The sequence below is a fragment of the Triturus cristatus genome, chromosome 1_1 (assembly GCF_964204655.1).
Source record: "Triturus cristatus chromosome 1_1, aTriCri1.1, whole genome shotgun sequence".
Taxonomy (NCBI): domain Eukaryota; kingdom Metazoa; phylum Chordata; class Amphibia; order Caudata; family Salamandridae; genus Triturus; species Triturus cristatus.
In genome coordinates this window covers 140104816-140123347 of record NC_140579.1, presented here as the reverse complement: position 1 = coordinate 140123347, position 18532 = coordinate 140104816, and the positions used below count along the sequence as shown (strand labels likewise).

At 51.3% G+C, this 18532-nt stretch overlaps 3 pseudogenes across 7 annotated transcripts in view; all 3 read left to right on the top strand.

Moving 5' to 3' along the window:
- LOC146869834 (beta-1,3-galactosyltransferase 9 pseudogene) overlaps window positions 1-18532 on the top strand; it is a 198830-nt pseudogene that overhangs the window by 40576 nt on the left and 139722 nt on the right. The gene's annotated exons all lie outside the window — the stretch shown is intronic.
- LOC146869835 (beta-1,3-galactosyltransferase 9 pseudogene) overlaps window positions 1-18532 on the top strand; it is a 155660-nt pseudogene that overhangs the window by 40545 nt on the left and 96583 nt on the right. The gene's annotated exons all lie outside the window — the stretch shown is intronic.
- Window positions 1-18532, top strand: part of LOC146869837 (beta-1,3-galactosyltransferase 9 pseudogene) — an 81609-nt pseudogene that overhangs the window by 40581 nt on the left and 22496 nt on the right. Inside the window, exon 1 of one of the 4 annotated variants that reach the window (XR_014967583.1) lies at window positions 15100-15237. The exons of 2 other annotated variants lie outside the window; for them this stretch is intronic. The product of XR_014967583.1 is annotated as a beta-1,3-galactosyltransferase 9 pseudogene, transcript variant X2 (transcript). Of the gene's footprint in view, window positions 1-15099; window positions 15238-16059; window positions 16189-18532 lie in introns of those variants that run through there. One more of the 4 variants, XR_014967585.1, reaches the window with a different exon arrangement.

Sequence of the window (18532 nt, the reverse complement as noted above, 5' to 3'; positions counted from 1 at the left end):
GGAGACCTAGGGAGACCCCTGGGTGCCTCTGTGCCACTAGGGAGACCCCTGGGTACCTCTGTGCCACTAGGGAGACCCCTGGGTGCCTCTTTGCCACTAGGGAGACCCCTGGGTGCCGCTGTGCCACTAGGGAGACCTAGGGAGACCCCTGGGTGCCTCTGTGCCACAGGGAGACCTAGGGAGACCCCTGGGTGCCGCTGTGCCACTAGGGAGACCCCTGGGAGCCGCTGTGCCAATAGGGAGACCCCTGGGAGCCGCTGTGCCAATAGGGAGACCCCTGGGCGCCTCTGTGACACTAGCGAGACCTCTGGGTGCCTCTGTGACACTAGCGAGACCTCTGGGTGCCTCTGTGACTCTAGCGAGACCTCTGGGTGCCTCTGTGACTCTAGTGAGACCCATGGCTGCCTCTGTGACTCTAGCGAGACCCATGGCGGCTTCGGTGGATCCTAGAGAAAGGAAGGGCATGGGACCCGGTGCAAGGAGGGACGTGGGCCCCGGTGCAAGGAAGGGACGTGGGCCCCGGTGCAAGGAAGGGACGTGGGCCCCGGTGCAAGGAAGGGACGTGGGCCCCGGTGCAAGGAAGGGACGTGGGCCCCGGCATGGGCCCCGGTGCAAGGAGGGACATGGGCCCCTGGCTGCTGTTTGAACTCTGAAATACTGCAATAATCCGGGTTAAGTGACCCCTCGGGCCTCTGCGCACCAATGGAAACTCGGGCCCCTGTGTCCCAGGTCGCATTACGTTTTTTTCTAGGAGGTGTGCGGCTTATAGAATGGGGAATATTGTGCCAAATGGTGACATTTTAAACCTACTGGGCCAGCAGGTTTGACCACATACTTGTTGAGTTCAAGCCCCCTTTATAGAGAGGTTGGATTTATCAACCAAAAGGAGTCGAAGGGACGTATTCTGACGCCGGGGTCAGACGGGAGTAAATCGACGTCACCTGATACCCCAGATATTGGCGAATCCCACTGAATCCGGTAAAGCTGTCCCGCTCCTTTAAACACCGGTAAAACGTCACCCCAGCTTCCACCTCACCGGTAACAGCGAGTGGGGGCCCGTGGTTAGGGCAGAGCCTCTCAAGCCCCCCCCCCCCCCCCCCCCGCCTCCCACCCACTGGCCTTTCCCTGGAAAACGTTTCCACTGCTATAACTGTGGAAACCTGTCGAATTGCTACACTGTTTGGCATCTTTACTTGAGTTATCGACCTTGGAAGGATGGAGGGCCGAGCGGGCAACTCTGGCACGGATCTCTTCACCTGCGCAGTGCACGCGGCCAGCCGCAGAAGTATCTCGACCCACCGAGCTACCGGGCCAAGAGAACGTGGACCACCCGTGCCAGTCGGTGTCACCCTGCGCCCTCCCAGGCCCCCAGCCCCACATGTGGTGAGGCCTCCGTGTTTGTGAATACGGCTTCTTTGTGCTGTGTCCGCTCTCTGCAGCCACCCTTCCCTTGTTGATGTGTGTGCACAGGGTGCAGTGGAGCACCTGGCAGGCTGGCTGCTCGAGAAGGCTGTGTGCACTCACACACTGCCAGTATCAGACGTGTTATTACAGTCCATGATGGTTTGTGTGTGTAGAGGGCGGGGGTGGCAGAGAAAGGGGCTTGAAAAGACGCAGCTGAAACAACACACATTTAGGGTGTGTTTACTAAAAGAAGAAAGTGTTTGCTAAAGGGCATGTTGTTCTTGGAAACTGAGACACGGAAGCGCTTTCTTCAACAACGGTGGGAGTTTTGTTTTATCCACGTGGAGTTCACGAAGTTTGTCAAGTTAAAAATAACTCTAAAAGCATATTTGCGTTGTAAATGATGTGTGTTATTTATGTGTTATGGAGTGGATATATGTATGGGGTGCGGAGTGGAATTGTGTATGTAGCCAAACTATGTATTTTTAGAATGTAAATGTATGTATTTCTAATAGTGTTGTATGGAATTGTGTGTTTAGTGAAATTCTGCTGTTTGTAATCGTTATGATGTGGAGTGTACTTATGTGTAATGTTGCTGAGTGGCAGTTGATGATGTTTTAGAGTGTAGTGGGTAGAGTATAGTGTCGTATTTTGTATTTGTAGTAGTATAGTGTTAAGATTTTAATGTGGTGGTGCTGAGTAATGCTGACACGGTGCTGGGCAATGCTGAGGTGGTGGCGGTGCTGAGTAATGTAGATGTGATGGTGCGGAGTAATTCTGTGGTGGTGCTGAGTAATGCTGACATGGTGCTGAGTAATTCTGAGGTGGTGGTGCTGAGTAATGCTGACATGGTGCTGAGCAATGCTGAGGTGGGGGCGGTGCTGGGTAATGTAGAGGTGGTGATGGTGCGGAGTAATGCTGTGGTGGTGCGGAGTAATGCTCACATGGTGCTGAGTAATTCTGAGGTGGTGGTGCTGAGTAATGCTGACATGGTGCTGAGCAATGCTGTGGTGGTGCGGAGTAATGCTGAGGTGGTGCTGAGTAATGCTCACATGGTGCTGAGTAATTCTGAGGTGGTGGTGCTGAGCAATGCTGACCTGGTGCTGAGCAATGCTGTGGTGGTGCGGAGTAATGCTGAGGTGGTGCTGAGTAATGCTCACATGGTGCTGAGTAATTCTGAGGTAGTGGTGCTGAGTAATGCTGACAGGGTGCTGAGCAATGCTGAGGTGGGGGCGGTGCAGAGCAATGCTGAGGTGGGGGCGGTGCAGAGCAATGCTGAGGTGGGGCGGTGCAGAGCAATGCTGAGGTGGGGCGGTGCAGAGCAATGCTGAGGTGGGGGCGGTGCAGAGCAATGCTGAGGTGGGGGCAGTGCAGAGCAATGCTGAGGTGGGGGCAGTGCAGAGCAGTGCTGAGGTGGGGGCGGTGCTGAGCAATGCTGAGGTGGTGGCGGTGCTGAGCAATGCTGAGGTGGTGGCGGTGCTGAGCAATGCTGAGGTGGTGGCGGTGCTGAGTAATGCTGAGGTGGTGGCGGTGCTGAGTAATGCTGAGATGGTGGCGGTGGTGAGTAATGGTGAGGTCGTGCTGAGTGATGCTGAGGTGGTGGTGGTGCTGAGTAATGCTGAGGTGGTGCTGAGTAATAATGACGTGGTGGTGGTGAGTAATGCTGACATGGTGCTGGGCAATGCTGAGGTGGTGGCGGTGCTGAGTAATGTAGATGTGATGGTGCGATGGTGCTGAGTAATGCTGTGGTGGTGCTGAGTAATGCTGTGGTGGTGCTGAGTAATGCTGTGGTGGTGCTGAGTAATGCTGACATGGTGCTGAGTAATTCTGAGGTGCTGAGTAATGCTGACATGGCGCTGAGTAATGCTGAGGTGGGGGCGGTGGTGAGTAATGCTGAGGTGGGGGCGGTGGTGAGTAATAATGACGTGATGCTGAGTAATGCTGATGTGGTGCTGAGCTGGTTCTTCGTGGTGTTGAGTTGATGTGCTTTAGAAGTGTGTTTTTGATACTGCGGTTGTGCTGAGTAATAATGACGTGGTGCTGAGAAATGCTGAGGTGGTGGTGGTGGTGCTGAGTAATGCTGAGGTGGTGCTGAGTAATAATGACGTGGCGATGGTGTGGAGTAATGTAGAGGTGGCGATGGTGCGGGGTAATGCTGTGGTGGTGCTGAGCTGGATCTTCATGGTGTTGAGTTGATGTGCTTTAGAAGTGCGTTGTTAGTGCTGAGTAATGCTTAGGTGGTGCTGAGTAATGACATGGTGCTGAGGTGGTGCTGAGTAATGGCATGGTGCTGAGTAATGCTGAGGTGGCGGTGCTGAGGTGGTGCTGAGTAATAATGACGTGGTGGTGGTGCTGAGTAATGCTGATATGATGGTGCTGAGCTGGTTCTTCGTGGTGTTGAGTTGATGTGCTTTAGAAGAGCGTTGTTGATGCTGAGGTGGTGCTGAGTAATGCTTAGGTGGTGCTGAGTAATGACATGGTGCTGAGGTGGTGCTGAGTAATGCTGAGGTGGTGCTGAGTAAATGGCATGGTGCTGAGTAATGCTGAGGTGGGGGCGGTGGTGAGTAATGCTGAGGTGGGGGCGGTGGTGAGTAATGCTGATGCTGAGTAATGACGTGATGCTGAGTAATGCTGAGGTGGCGCTGAGTAATAATTACGTGGTGGTGAGTAATGCTGATGTGGTGCTGAGCTGGTTCTTCGTGATTTTGAGTTGATGTGCTTTAGAAGTGCATTGTTGATACTGCGGTGGTGCTGAGTAATAATGACGTGGTGCTGAGTAATGCTGAGGTGGTGCTGAGTAATGGCATGGTGCTGAGTAATGCTTAGGTGGTGCTGGGTGCTGAGGTGGTGCTGAGTAATGCTGAGGTGGTGCTGAGTAATAATGACGTGGTGGTGGTGCTGAGTAATGCTGATAGGGTGGTGCTGAGCTGGTTCTTCGTGGTGTTGAGTTGATGTGCTTTAGAAGTGCGTTGTTGATACTGCGGTGGTGCTGAGTAATAATGACGTGGTGCTGAGTAATGACGTGGTGCTGAGTAATGCTGAGGTGGTGCTGAGTAATGCTTAGGTGGTGCTGGGTGCTGAGGGGATGCTGAGTAATGGCATGGTGCTGAGTAATGCTTAGGTGGTGCTGGGTGCTGAGGTGGTGCCGAGTAATAATGACGTGGTGCTGAGTAATAATGACGTGGTGGTGGTGCTGAGTAATGCTGATAGGGTGGTGCTGAGCTGGTTCTTCGTGGTGTTGAGTTGATGTGCTTTAGAAGTGCGTTGTTGGTGCTGAGGCGGTGCTTGTGGTGTGCTCCTCTAACAATCTGTAAAAAGCCAGATCGCCCCTAACTGGCAAGGTTTATTATTTTTAAAAGAGGGAGTAATTTAGGTCCCATTTACAACTATTCACTGTGCATTACATGAAACTGCTAAGATGGGCTGGGGGAAGGTCACTTTGCACCCGCTCTGTAACCCTTTACCAACAGTTTTTATGTATGCTGCAAGAAGCTGGGAGCGACCACTAGGGGAGGAAGTGGGAAGTAGTTTGCAGATTGCAAGTTATTTAGGCTCCAGATTGGTGAGCTGGGTTGGGGAGAGGTCACCATGCTTTGGACCTACGCATTAGTAAGGAAGCTTGTGGTGTGCGCCTCTAACGATCTGTAGGCGAAGGAGAGGGCAGGAAGCTTGCAGTACAAAACCAGCTTGAACCCAGAGGCCGCATTGGAATACTGCGTCTTGTCACAGCGGCTCTGTCTCCATTCGGTCCGGCCTCAGAAAACATACAAAGAGGTGTCACCCCTCGGTAGTAAACTGTGTTTAGCATCCCTAAGGGGCTGGCTGCCTTATAATGCTTCACTGCTACCTTCTACTCCACCCCGATTGGCCCATTAGCAATTTGAAAGTTTGGTTAACAACAAAACCGTCCCCAACTGTGGAACTGTTAGTGCATAAAGCAGATTTTACAGATTTTAACTAAAACATCCTTAAAGAAGAGAAAAAAGCCGGATCGCACCTAACTGGGGAGAGGAGTTGGCCCAACGGCTAGGGCGGTCGACCTCCAATCTGGTTCCCCAGATTTGAGGGTTCGAGTCTCGGCAACGATGCTGAACATCCTGTGATTTTAGGCAAATCACTCAATCTCCCCGTGCCTAACAAAAATGAATGTGTCCTCATGTAATGCAACTGGTGCTATGTAAAGCGCCCTGATACCCGCTACCGTGTCAAGTTTACGCTACATAAAATTCCGTAAAAAAAAAAAACCTAGCAAGAGTTATTATTTTTAAAAAAATAGAGTAATTTAGGTCGCATTTACAAATGTTTACTTTCCATTAAATGAAACACGTTAGATGGGCTGGGAAGAGGTCTCTTTGCAGCCATGCTGTTACCCTGTAACAACCTTTTTTAGGTCTTCCCTGGGCAGCGCATGCGCTGCTCTGCGAGACCTGCTGTGTTCAGGTAGGGCTTTGAAGCGCCACCCACTGTCAGCCCATATATTTCATTGGCTTGTGTCATTGTCCATTGTAAACTCTGGCTGTCCATTAGTCAATAGGCTTAGTAGTCCCTCCTTAGTACCACCTTGTGTTATTTTGTAACCTCGCATGGCGACACCCCCGTTACGTGTGTCATTACTCAGTAGGCTTTAATTACAGCCTCCGAGCACTATTTTCTCAAAATAGCTTTGTCTTGCCTGCTGTTGCAGACAGGACGCTCTTTCTCCTTACGCTTTTTTATTTTTATAGCACGGGCGCTGAACGCATTTGCAATGCAATAGATCTTGCATTTGGGAAAGTTTAAGCTATTGACATTGTAAATGACAATGCCTTTTATCTGTTTTTAAAATCAACACATCAATAAAAGACTTGTCATTTACAATGCTAATAGCTCAAACTCTTGTAAATACGAGACCTATTGTATTGCAAATGCTTGTTCTGTATGCCTGTGAGTAGCTGGGGGAGAAGGCCAGGGGATGCAGCTTGAACTTCTTTGCAGATTGATGCATATTAAGTGTTTGGAAAGGTTAAATGGGCTGGGGAGAGGTCACCTTGCCTCAGACCTGTGCAGTAGTAAGAACGCTTTTGGGGGGTGCCTCTAACAATCTATAACAAGCATTGGCATAGCCAATAGGTCTCGCCTTTGGGACCTTATAAGTGTTTAGCCATGCAACAGTTGCATAACTAAATACTTATAAGGTCTCAAAAGCGAGACCTATTGGCTATGCCAAGTGGCCGTGAAAGTGATCAAACATCAAAGCGGCCGTGTGGCCGCTAAAGTGAAAGTAATCGCGGTCAAGCGCGGCGATGCTCACCTGGCATGACGTCATGCCGTAACTTCTGCACTAGTGAGAACTGAGCAGTGTGAGCAGCGCACATCGATGGGCCTGCTGTCACTGCAGTCCGAAAAGAAACGGACAACCTGTGCCCGGGCACGAAACCGAGCCCGTTAGCGACCCGTTTCGAGGCCCCCCCTTTATAAAAAACTGCCAGTGCTCAGCACCGGTGAGACCCGGTCCACCTTAAGACCTAATGTAAGATGGGCTGGGGAAAGGTCCCTATGCAGCCACGCTCAACTGTTTATTCATGTAAAAAAAAACGAAAAATGCTACATTGGCTTTAAGCGAGCTGTACCAGAAACGCTGCTTATGATTGACTTATACCCGTGTTTTAAAAAAGTCTGGGTTGGTGGGAGCTTTACAAATGACCATCTCCTGAAAGCAGGCACCGACAGTGCAATCAAGATAAAAGTAACTCATAAGTAGACATTGTTATCTTTATTACAATCGGGTGCAGAATAGAGAGTTGATACTGTACCTTAAACAACCAGATGTGAAATTCCCCATAGAAAATAAAACAAAGTTATGAAGCTGACAAAACCATTTTTTAGGAGAAAAATGCAGCGGCCGTCAAAGCACAAATGCACTTAAAATGCAGAGGAATCACGTGCGGTAACCTGTGGAAACGCAGTGGTGCTCATGATGCAAAGAGCATTTGTACTGTCAAAGGAATGAAACAAGCGTGGCTTGGGAAAGGTCCCTCTGCAGCCGCACTCTACCCTCGAAACAATGCGTATTAAGTATTCCTGTCACTTGCTGTGGGAGAGGGCCAGGGACACGGCGTCTATAACGGGAAAGTGATGCCTCCTTTAACAAAACAAAAAAAACAAGCATTTGCAATTCAATAGGTCTCGCATTACTGATGGATTGAGGTATTGGTGTTGCAAATATTAATGCGACTTATAATGCAATGCCAATGGCTCATACTTTCAGTAATGGAAGACCTGCGACTAATAATGCAACGCCAATGGCTCATACTTTCAGTAATGCGAGACCTGCGACTAATAATGCCACGCCAATGGCTCATACTTTCGATAATGCCAGACCTGCGACTAATAATGCCACGCCAATGGCTCATACTTTCAGTAATGCGAGACCTGCGACTAATAATGCCACGCCAATGGCTCATACTTTCAGTAATGCAAGACCTAGTGCATTGCAAATGCTTGGGTAGTAAGCCTGTAACAAGCATCTCATGTCCTAGTGCAGTACTGCAGGATGCTCCTAGAGGTCCCTAGTGAGCATCATAAACTTTTGGTCACATATGGTATTGCACCCTGCAGAAGATATGGTAAATCCGCCATAACCATAATGCATTGCATGCAAGACAGTACCACAAGTACATTCAAATAGCTATGTCCACATATACAATTAGTAGCTTTGAAATGTGACAAAATAAATATTATCTTACTTTTGAATTAGGTTATACTTTATGTGGAGATGATGAAGGGAAATTTATAGAAGGTCTACTATAAATGTGAGATGTGGTAGGTGCAGAACCGGAAGCTGCTACTGGGCTCTCTAGTGAGCAAGGCAGCAGCACTGCATGTCTAGGTGCAGTACCGCAAGCTCCCTAGTGAGCATTCTAAACCTTTGGTCACACTGCACCCTGCAGAATATATGGTAAACCCACCCTACCCATAATCCATTGCATGCAAGACCGTACCACAAGTACATTCAAATAACTATGTCCATGTATACAATTAGTAGCTTTGAAATGTTACAAAAGAATATTAATTCGGATTAGGTTGTACTCTATTTGGAGCTGATGAAGGGAAATTTATAGAAAGTGTTATATAAACGTGAGATGTGTTGGGTGCAGTACTGCAAGCTGCTCCTCAATGTCCCTAGTGAGCCTTCTAAACTTTTGGTCACACTGTACCCTGCAGAAGATATGGTAAACCCACCCTACTCTATGTGCATCTGATGAAGGGAAATGTAAAGAACGTCTAATGTAAGATGTGCTAGCGAGTAAAGTAACCACTGCCAACCTAGTTTAGGACTGAGGGTCCTGTCTGAAGGCCTTAAAGAAAATAGTGCCTCGAGTCTGTAATTGACCTAAAACCTAGGGCGTAATAACACATGTAACAGGGGATGTCCTCATGGGAGGTTTCAAGAAGAGACAAGATGGGAGTAAGGAGGGACACTAAGCCTCATGACCAGTGAAAAGCCCCCCTTTACAAAGGTCAGGGACAAGAGCCAATTAAAAAGATTGGCCGTAAGTAGGCGGAGCTTTATTCACATACCCTGAATACAGCATGTCTCGAAGAGACAGCGCAAGCGCTGCCTAGGCGAGACCTAAAAAAAGGAGTATGACCAAATACACATTCATTAAAGACAGCGGAAAACCACATGTAGCAGGGGCAATCCGCAGGGAGGATCTAAATCAACAAAACGTAGTGCTTGTGTTTCCTCAGCAGGTCCGATCGGACCTGCTGAGGAAACACAAGCATGGATTTTTAAAAGGCACAAATGGAAACCATGTGCATTACAGCATGCCATCCAATTGAAAACTTTTGCGCTAGAAATTCACTTGAAAGCACAAAGCAGTGCTTGGCTCTGCTTTGTTTTACTTAGTGTGAAGAGGGCCTTCTGTGGGTGGTGTGCGGGCGCTCCAGCGCATGGCGCTGCTCTGCATTACTTAGTGCTAAGAGGGCCTTCCATGGGTGGTGCACAGTCGCTCCCGCGCTTGGTGCTGCGTTACTTAGTGCCATGAGTGCCCACCATAGGTGGGGTGCAGGCGCTCCCATGCATGGCCCTGTTCTACGTTACTTAGCACCATGAGTGCCTTCCATGGGTGGTGCACGGAAGCTCCGGCACTTGGTGCTGCATTGCTTAGCGCCAAGAGGGCCTTCTATGGGTGGTGCATGGGCGCTGCGGCACTTGGGGCTGCTCTGCGTTACTTAGCGCGAAGAGGGCCTACTGTGGGTGGTGCACCGGTGCTCCGGCACTCGGCGCTGCATTACTTAGTGCCAAGAGGGCCTTCCTTGGGTAGTGCACGGGTGCTCCGGCACTTGGCGCTGCATTACTTAGCGCCAAGAAGGCCTTCCATGGGGGGGTGCGTGGGCGTTTCCATGCATGGCGCTGCTCTGCGTTACTTCGTGCCAAGCGGGCCTTCCATGGGTGGTGCGTGGGCACTCCCACGCATGGAGCTGCTCTGCGTTACTTCGTGCGCAGAGGGCCTTCTGTGGGTGGTGCGCGGGCACTCCCACGCATGGCGCTGCTCTGCATTACTGAGCTCCTAGAGGGCCTTCCATGGGTGGTGCCCGGGCGCTTCCATGCTGCTCTGTTACTTATTGCCGAGAGTGCCTTCCGTGGGTGCTGCGTGGGCGTTCCCATGCATGGCGCTGCTCTTCATTACTTTGCACCAAGAGGGCCTTCCGTGGGTGGTGCATGGGCGCTCGGCAACTGGTGCTGCATTACTCGGCGCCAATGGGCCTTCCGTGGGTGGTGCATGGGCGCTCGGCACCTGGTGCTGCATTACTCAGCGCCAAGAGGGCCTTCCGTGGGTGGTGCATGGGCGCTCGGCACCTGGTGCTGCATTACTCGGCGCCAAGAGGGCCTTCCGTGGGTGGTGGATGGGCGCTCGGCACCTGGTGCTGCATTACTCAGCGCCAAGAGGGCCTTCCGTGGGTGGTGTGTGGGCGCTCCTACGCTTGGGGCTGCTCTGCGTTACTTAGCGTGAAGAGGGCCTTCCGTGGGTGGTGCGTGGGCGTTCCCATGCATGGCGCTGCTCTGAATTACTCAGTGCCAAGAGGGCCTTCCGTGGGTGGTGCGTGGGCGCTCCCATGCATGGCGCTGCTCTGCATTACTGAGCACCTAGAGAGCCTTCCATGGGTGGTGCCCAGGCGCTCCCATGCTGCTCTGTTACTTATTGCTGTGTGGGCGTTCCCACGCTTGCTGCTGCTCTGCATTACTGAGCTCCTAGAGGGCCTTCCATGGGTGGTGCCCGGGCGCACCCACGCTGCTCTGTTACTTATTGCCAAGAGGGCCTTTCGTGGGTGCTGCATGGCGCTGCTCTGCATTACTCAGCGCCAAGAGGGCCTTCCGTGGGTGGTGCGTGGGTGCTCCTGCGCTTGGGGCTGCGCTCTGCGTTACTTAGCGCGAAGAGGGCCTTCCGTGGGTGGTGCGTGAGCGCTCCCATGCAATCACCCATGCTTTGTGATGCAAAACCCTCTGTACTAAAAAAAAAAAAAAAGAAAAAAAAAAATCCAAATTTTGCATAAAAAAACGTAACACCCTTCTGATATAGCACTATCAAAGGGAACTGCTTTTATTTCTTTTATTTCTCTTTTCTTTCCCAACTTTGCATGTGCGCTGCACTGTACAGCACACATGCAAAGTAGGAGATGTTTTAACCCCTTCGCTGCGGCGCGAATTCCGCCGCAGCGCTGGGGGGATGAGGGGTGAGCGCGGCGCCGCCATGGTCATGACGGAACCACGCCGTCATGAGTCACGGGCGAGCTGTGCTCATGACGGCGTGGTTCCGTCACGACTCCGCCCACTCTCTAATTCGCCCGCACAGGCGGGGAATTAGAGCCGCGTGGGAGGAGCGGCCGCCAACGGCCGCAGCATGACGGAACCACGCTGTCATGAGCACACGCCGCCCGTGGCTCATGACGGCGTGGTTCCGTCATGAGCGCACAAGGGGTTAAAGTTAGTCTAAGCATAGTATTTTGTGCTGGAAGGGTAGCTTTCCAGACTCACACAGACACTTTTGCACTCAGCAGCCTGTTTGTGCGCGGGCGCTAGGGAGAGGGGAGGAGAGTGCTGTGATCCTGAAAATAAGGCAACTGTCCTCACACAACGGCGCCCAGCATTTTTGGCTGCTGCACTGTGTTGATTGACTCTCTGCCCCCTCCCAAACAGGGAAAAAAAATACATAACCTAAAATAACAAGCCTTCTAAATTCTGACTGATGGATTGAACCCTCACGTTGGTGGTGGTGGTGATGTCATAGGTTTGACGCCTTCAGCTGAGATGAGGGGTTTGAATCCTCACAGTGGTGATGGTGGTGGTGATGGTGTCACAGGTTTGACGCCTTCAGTTGAGATGAGGTGTTTGAGTCCTCACAGTGGTGGTGGTGGTGTCATAGGTTTGACGCCTTCAGCTGAGATGAGGGGTTTGAATCCTCACAGTGGTGATGGTGATGGTGGTGGTGTGACAGGTTTGACGCGTTCAGCTGAGATGAGGTGTTTGAGTCCTCACAGTGGTGGTGGTGGTGTCATAGGTTTGACGCCTTCAGCTGAGATGAGGGGTTTGAATCCTCACGATGGTGGTGGTGGTGTCACAGGTTTGACGCCTTCAGCTGAGATGAGGGGTTTGAATCCTCACGATGGTGGTGGTGGTGTCACAGGTTTGACGCCTTCAGCTGAGATGAGGGGTTTGAGTCCTCACAGTGGTGGTGGTGGTGTCGTCACAGGTTTGACGCCTTCAGCTGCGATGAGGGGTATGAATCCTCACAGTGGTGGTGGTGTCACAGGTTTGACGCCTTCAGCTGAGATGAGGGGTATGAATTCTCACAGTGGTGGTGGTGGTGGTGATGGTGGTGGTGTCACAGGTTTGACGCCTTCAGCTGAGATGAGGGGTTTGAGTCCTCACAGTGGTGTAAGTGGTGGTGTCACAGGTTTGACGCCTTCAGCTGAGATGAGGGGTATGAATCCTCACAGTGGTGGTGGTGGTGGTGTCACAGGTTTGACGCCTTCAGCTGAGATGAGGGGTATGAATCCTGACAGTGGTGGTGGTGGTGGTGTCACAGGTTTGACGCCTTCAGCTGAGATGAGGGGTATGAATCCTCACAGTGGTGGTGGTGGTGTCACAGGTTTGACGCCTTCAGCTGAGATGAGGGGTATGAATCCTCACAGTGGTGGTGGTGGTGGTGGTGGTGGTGGTGGTGTCACAGGTTTGATGCCTTCAGCTGAGATGAGGGGTTTGAGTCCTCACAGTGGTGTAAGTGGTGGTGTCACAGGTTTGACGCCTTCAGCTGAGATGAGGGGTATGAATCCTCACAGTGGTGGTGGTGGTGGTGGTGGTGGTGGTGGTGGTGTCACAGGTTTGATGCCTTCAGCTGAGATGAGGGGTTTGAGTCCTCACTTGAGTCTCACTTGGCTTTGAACATTGGCTGTTGTTTACTAAGAAACCCGATGAATCTCTGGATTGTGGCCAAGTGCGGACCGTGTGTTGAGCCATTCCGGCCCTGGAGAGCAGCACTTTCATGGCGCTGCCAGAAGGAACTCTGTTTTGAGTGGGTTAGGTTGAAGGTGGTAAGGTGACCCATGAGTACGTCTAGAGTGTTTGTGTGGGGTAAATGTTATTTTGTGAAGAGATTTTCACCTAAAGCTGGGGATCTTCAGCGAGGAAGTGATAGAACCGTTCTGGATCGCTGGGTGAGGACGCCAAGGGTTCCATGTATGAGTTGAAAAGTGTTGGTGGTAAGAGGGGGCCCCGTGGGGCCCTCTATCCTGAACTGAAGGTGTCTGATGAGGAATTAGTTGTGTTTTTAATTCTTTGATCCTTGTGTTCCAGATATTAAGTGAATCGTGGATACACCCAGGGAGGCCTTACTTGATTAACTGCTTTTGGGGACCCGCACTCTGATTGGCTGCAGTTTGGGAGTGCACCATCCAAAACACACAGGGCCTCCGAGAGCAGGGTCAATGCTGGCCCAAACCGGGGACTAGCTTGGTTGGTAAGATTGGGGGGGCCTTCAGATTTTCCAACAATCACGCTTGCATTTAATGTTTAAATACATTATACGACAAGCATAGCATTAGAGAGGGCCTTGAGGGGCAGTGGAAAGGGAGAGGGGTGTGTATAGGTAGGCGCACTAAACAAGAGAAACCACAATATTTCGTAAAATAACCAACATTTTCGAGGACTTTCAAAACCGAGGAAGGGGCGTTTGTGTGTTTATGCCTGTGTGAAAACAGTCCAGTACCTCAGCACGCCCGACTGAAAGCACATGTACCCAACTATGTATCAGAAAATACATTTATTAGGGAGTGTAATACCCGAAACAAGCCCACTGAAGCCACGCCCCTGGCCGTAAGTCGGCCTCTACTAGGATCCCAGTCTGTGCATGGGCGGTACCCGCCACCCCAGGGAGGCTTCAGACCATGGAGGTGGAACCCAGGAAGAGGTGGGGTGCCGAGGCCAGGGAGACAGACGCCAGAATCTGGGGATCACGGTTTGATCCCCGGCGCTGGCGGGAGATTAGCCCAGCACCATGTGACTCTGGGCAATAGCTTGCTTAATCTTCCCGACGGCCCACAGCGCCTAGAGACCCTTACGGGTGATTGTTCGCGCTTTACAAATGTGGATTATTATTATGAACAAAAGAAAGTTTGAGCGGTGCCCATCGCTGCACGGGCCAGGCGGGGTCCTGGAAACGCACCCGGTGGGCAGGGAGGCCGGGCACTGCCCCAGGTGGCTCGCGGGTCACCCCACCAAGGAAGCAATGCTGATTTGCAGCGGTGGGAAGTCCCCTCCCGCACACTGTGCACGCTTTCAAAGTATCCGAATTTTTCATGGCTTTCCCTTCAGAGGTGCCAGTAAAACATAATTCAGGCTCCCAGTTTTTTACTGATTTTTATAGATAAATACAAACCGAAAACAATGTGATTTACTGCCAGTGTTTATTTTGAAAGCAGAAAAATACAAAAAGTTGTCCTTTTCTGAGAGACCCCCAGGCTGTCCAATCCCAGGCCAGTGGCCGATCAGATGGACAGCACCGGGAGTTAAAAAGCAGGACCACGTTTCCGTAAATATAGGCCCTTGTTAACATGCATTTGCATATAGTGCTGATGTTTACATGTGGCTGCAGCGGGTTGTTATATTTCTGTTTTGATTTTGTAAAGTGCAGTAGTCCTCATAGTTCGAGTGCTTTTTTTTATCAGTTGCATAAATATGGAAACCTACTATTTTACAACTCTATTCTTCCTCCAAACACTAAATAAATATGGATAAATACAGATCAGATGGCCCAAAAATAAATATGGATAAATACAGACGGAAATGTTAGAAAAAAATACCCTAAATGTAATGCTATTGAATAGATTTATTTGAAACTTTCTGCTGTAAAATAAACCGCTTGGCTTCAGCTTGGAAACCTCTCTTATGGAGTCGGCCCCGCCCTCCCTTCGGGCCCTGGGGAGGGTGGAGCTGTGAGACTCCGAGGCGGGGGAGAAAACCTCTCCCTGGGTGGGGCGGACTTCACCTCCCAGGCAGCTCACCCCCGGAAACGCAGCCAAGTCCTGTGGTAATTCTCTTCAGCCTGGCACGGCGCAGGTGTGGTACCTGGCAGTACCCACCTACCAGGAGGCCAGCCCGGGAGGAGCCCTTCCCAGCCGGGTGAACCGTGTGCTACTGGCAGCTGCCTGCACCGGCGCAGAGGGTGGGGCTGGGGCAGGCTCGGACTAGCTTCCATCCGACCCGGCATTTCCCGGCGGGTTGAGGTGTTTGCAGGCTGAGGCCTCTGTCGCAAGCACAGCGGGGCGTAGGCAGAGAGCGTAATGGAGGAGGTAAGGAGAGACCCCGGGGAGAGACCAGGGAGAGATAGGAGGGAGACAGAGCAGAGTGAGTGGGGAAGAAGGGAGGTGGCCGGTTAGAGAAGGGAGGGGGCCGGTTTGAAGAGTTGTGCCCTGGCTGTTTTTGCCTCAAGGGTGGCTCTGACCTTGAATAAGGTCACCTGGTGCTCACGTGAAGCGCTCTAGCGCCAGTGCGCGTAACTCCCGAGATAAAAAAACACAGGCCGTAAAAAAAAAAAAAATAATTAGCAATGGTGCAAGAAAGGAGAGCGAACTTTCAAGTGAGGTGCAGTGGGCTCAGGGGCGTAACAAAGGCCCCCGGTGTGCGTGGGGTGGGGCCTGAGCGCCCGGGGCCCCCTTCAGCCCAGTACCTTCTCAGCAGAGCTCAGCTCCTGAGTGTGGTCGGAGGGGCCCCCCTTCATGTACTGTGAAGGTGGGCCCCTCAAGTTTCCTTAGCCACTGCACTGAGTATACCTTGAGAAGGGAGACCAAGTAACACAGACCCCCCCCCCCCCCTTTCTGTGTAACCCTCTCTGCTGTTTGGAAATGGCCAGCCCCGCCCCCGAAGTCCATCTGTACTCGTACTGAAATCACAGCAGTGCACACACTAAAATGTGTGTTCTTCGTTGCAAACATAATCGACTAGAAAGTAATCCCCCCGTTGGAGCGAGGAGTGTCCGCAACGTGTGAGTTTTCCGCCCTCATGACACTAGGGATGACACCCACGCCTTCAAAACGGTCCCCGTGCATGTCGCCCCTGGGGCGGGGGGCGGGGGGGGAGGAGGGCGGACAGAGAGGCTGAACACGCGCTTCCGGGTCGGAACTCGTGGTGAATGCACAAGACTGCAGCAGGCGCCGGAGCCACCACTTCAATCCTGAAGTGTCTCTGCGAGGGAAGGGGGCGCAGGAGACCGAGCGGAGGTGTGAGGGGCACTGTCCGGTGTGGTAGGTAATCCACTTGTACTTTTCATTCTAGTATTTGCTTTCCACGTTATAAATCGTGGCCTACAAGTTCCTATACAAGTAAACATAAACATTGTCCAAGCCAATAGGTCTTGCCTATGCCAGAGATATTAGCTTTGTGCCATAATCTTTTAATCCTGTTGTACAGTGCCGCTGTGCAGTATGGCTAAAAGTAAAGTTAGAATAACAAGCATTGGCATAGCCAATAGGTCTCGCTTTTGGGACCTTATAAGTATTTAGTTATGCAACTGTTGCATAGTTAAACACTTATAAGGTCCCAAAAGCGAGACCTATTGGCTATGCCAATGCTTGTTACCATTACCTGCGAGGTCCAGGGTGCACGCCTACAACCTCCACGAGCACACCTGGAGCCTCTTCCCTGCCCCGCCTCCCACACGCCCCCTCTCCTATAGTAAGGGCCAAGTAAACACGCGCTAGCGGTACGCGCGCGGTCGCAGCTCGGACGAAGACCGGACAAAGAGCGGGCCGTTTGAGGCCGTTAGAGGACGGGAGAGGTCGGGCCTGGGCCACTCCCCCTGGATTTTCCAAACTACCAGTAGACACAGAGGGTCACTACTGGTACGTGTCTGCAGGGATGCCACCAATTGAAACCAGAAGCAAAAGCGCCATGGCTGGCGCATCGACCTCCAAGGGTACACTGGATAAATACTTTGTAAAAGCTGGGTCGTTGCTAATAGAGGACATTACGTTACTGGAAAGACGAATCTCTCTAGAACTGGACTGGGTGCGGAGATCGTCCATGGGTCCTCTGGCACAGGCAAAATCTCCTGTGGTAAGCTCTGAACTGATTGTGTTGGACACAGGGGGGGGAGGGCACAGGGGGGGATGGCACGAATAATCTCACTAGGTCCCCAGATATATTAAATTACACCTCTCAGTCAAGTCGAAAGGACCTTAGTGACTCTATTGATTTCAGCATGTTAACCCTCCCGCCTGCTCAACCCCCTTCTAAATCTACAAATCAAAGCCCTGTGATTAATAGGGATAATCCCAACTCTATAACTGCTAAAGTGAACAAGCAAAAGGGGATTAGAGAAGGAGCTATCCCCAAAAAGAGCGGAGGAGCTAAGACAAGGAGGGTGCGCAAATTAACTCCCACAAAACCTTGCACCAGCTTGCCAACAAAAAGCTCCGTTTTGAATGACAGGGAAATCTTACAAAAGGGCAGAGCTGGGCATAGCAGCTCCGTAGTAACAGGGGAGACAAACAACCATCCCGATCTAAATCCATGTGAGTCTGTTGAAGAGGACATTACCCTAGCTGACATCGGCACCCTTATCAGGAAATTCCTTAGCCCACTTGAGGAAAGGCTGATAAAAATAGAAGCTAGGTTGGTGGTTATTGAGAAATCGACAGTACAACTAGCTGATAGTTTGAAACCAGCAAACAACGGGGGAACAAAGGGTCTAAACGGGGTTGCAAAAATTGGCCGCCCTCAGCTTAATAACCAGGCCAAAAGCCCCGCACACCCAATACAGCAGGCACTACCCACCCCGCCGACAAACACCAATACAAAATCGAGGGCAGTCGTTCAAAATAACCACACAGACCAGCTCAATCACCCATCCTCCCCTCTAACAAGGGTTAGCAGATCCGGGCAAAGCAATCCCGCCCCCAGTGAACTATTGAATAAGGTGGATCCTTTGGGAGAGGGAGCGAAGAAGAGACCAAACCCTGGGTTAATAAACCTACTACCAGAGGCAGCCCCATATACCGTTGTACTGGTAGGAGTGCCAGAACTGAACGCTTCCACTAATGAATCTACTCTTTCCCTTAAAAATAAGGTGATCAATTGGTTATGTGCCTTTAGACCGCTACCTGAAGGTATTTCCAGCCCCGTTCTAATGGTACGAAGGGTCTCGTGGCTGGGCAGTCTAACCAAATCTATCAACGGTGACTGTATCATAGTCAATTTTAAAGACCCAAGGACAGTCCGTTATATTAATGGTTGGGCTGCAACTGAAGAGGGAACGACTATTCAATCCCTGCCCCTCTCCTTCTTCTATCCCCCACGGACATACGATAGGGAAGGCGAGATTTGGGAGACCCAGATGCAAAGACAGGTTGGGTGGGGAGCCCAAAATGCAAGGGGAATCTTTCACCACCCTAGTAGACAGCACCATGGGCACCCCGATCCCAACACAGTCCACTCCCACCCAGAGAGATTGGGAGGGGGTCTTTTCAGAGGATGGAGAGCATCATCCAACCTTAGAAGAGAGGAGTCTGCCCACCACACTCCCAACATGGCCGAAGAGGGCTGGGAAATTTATCATGGGAAAGGAGGCAACTGGGGTGCAGGAGAGCA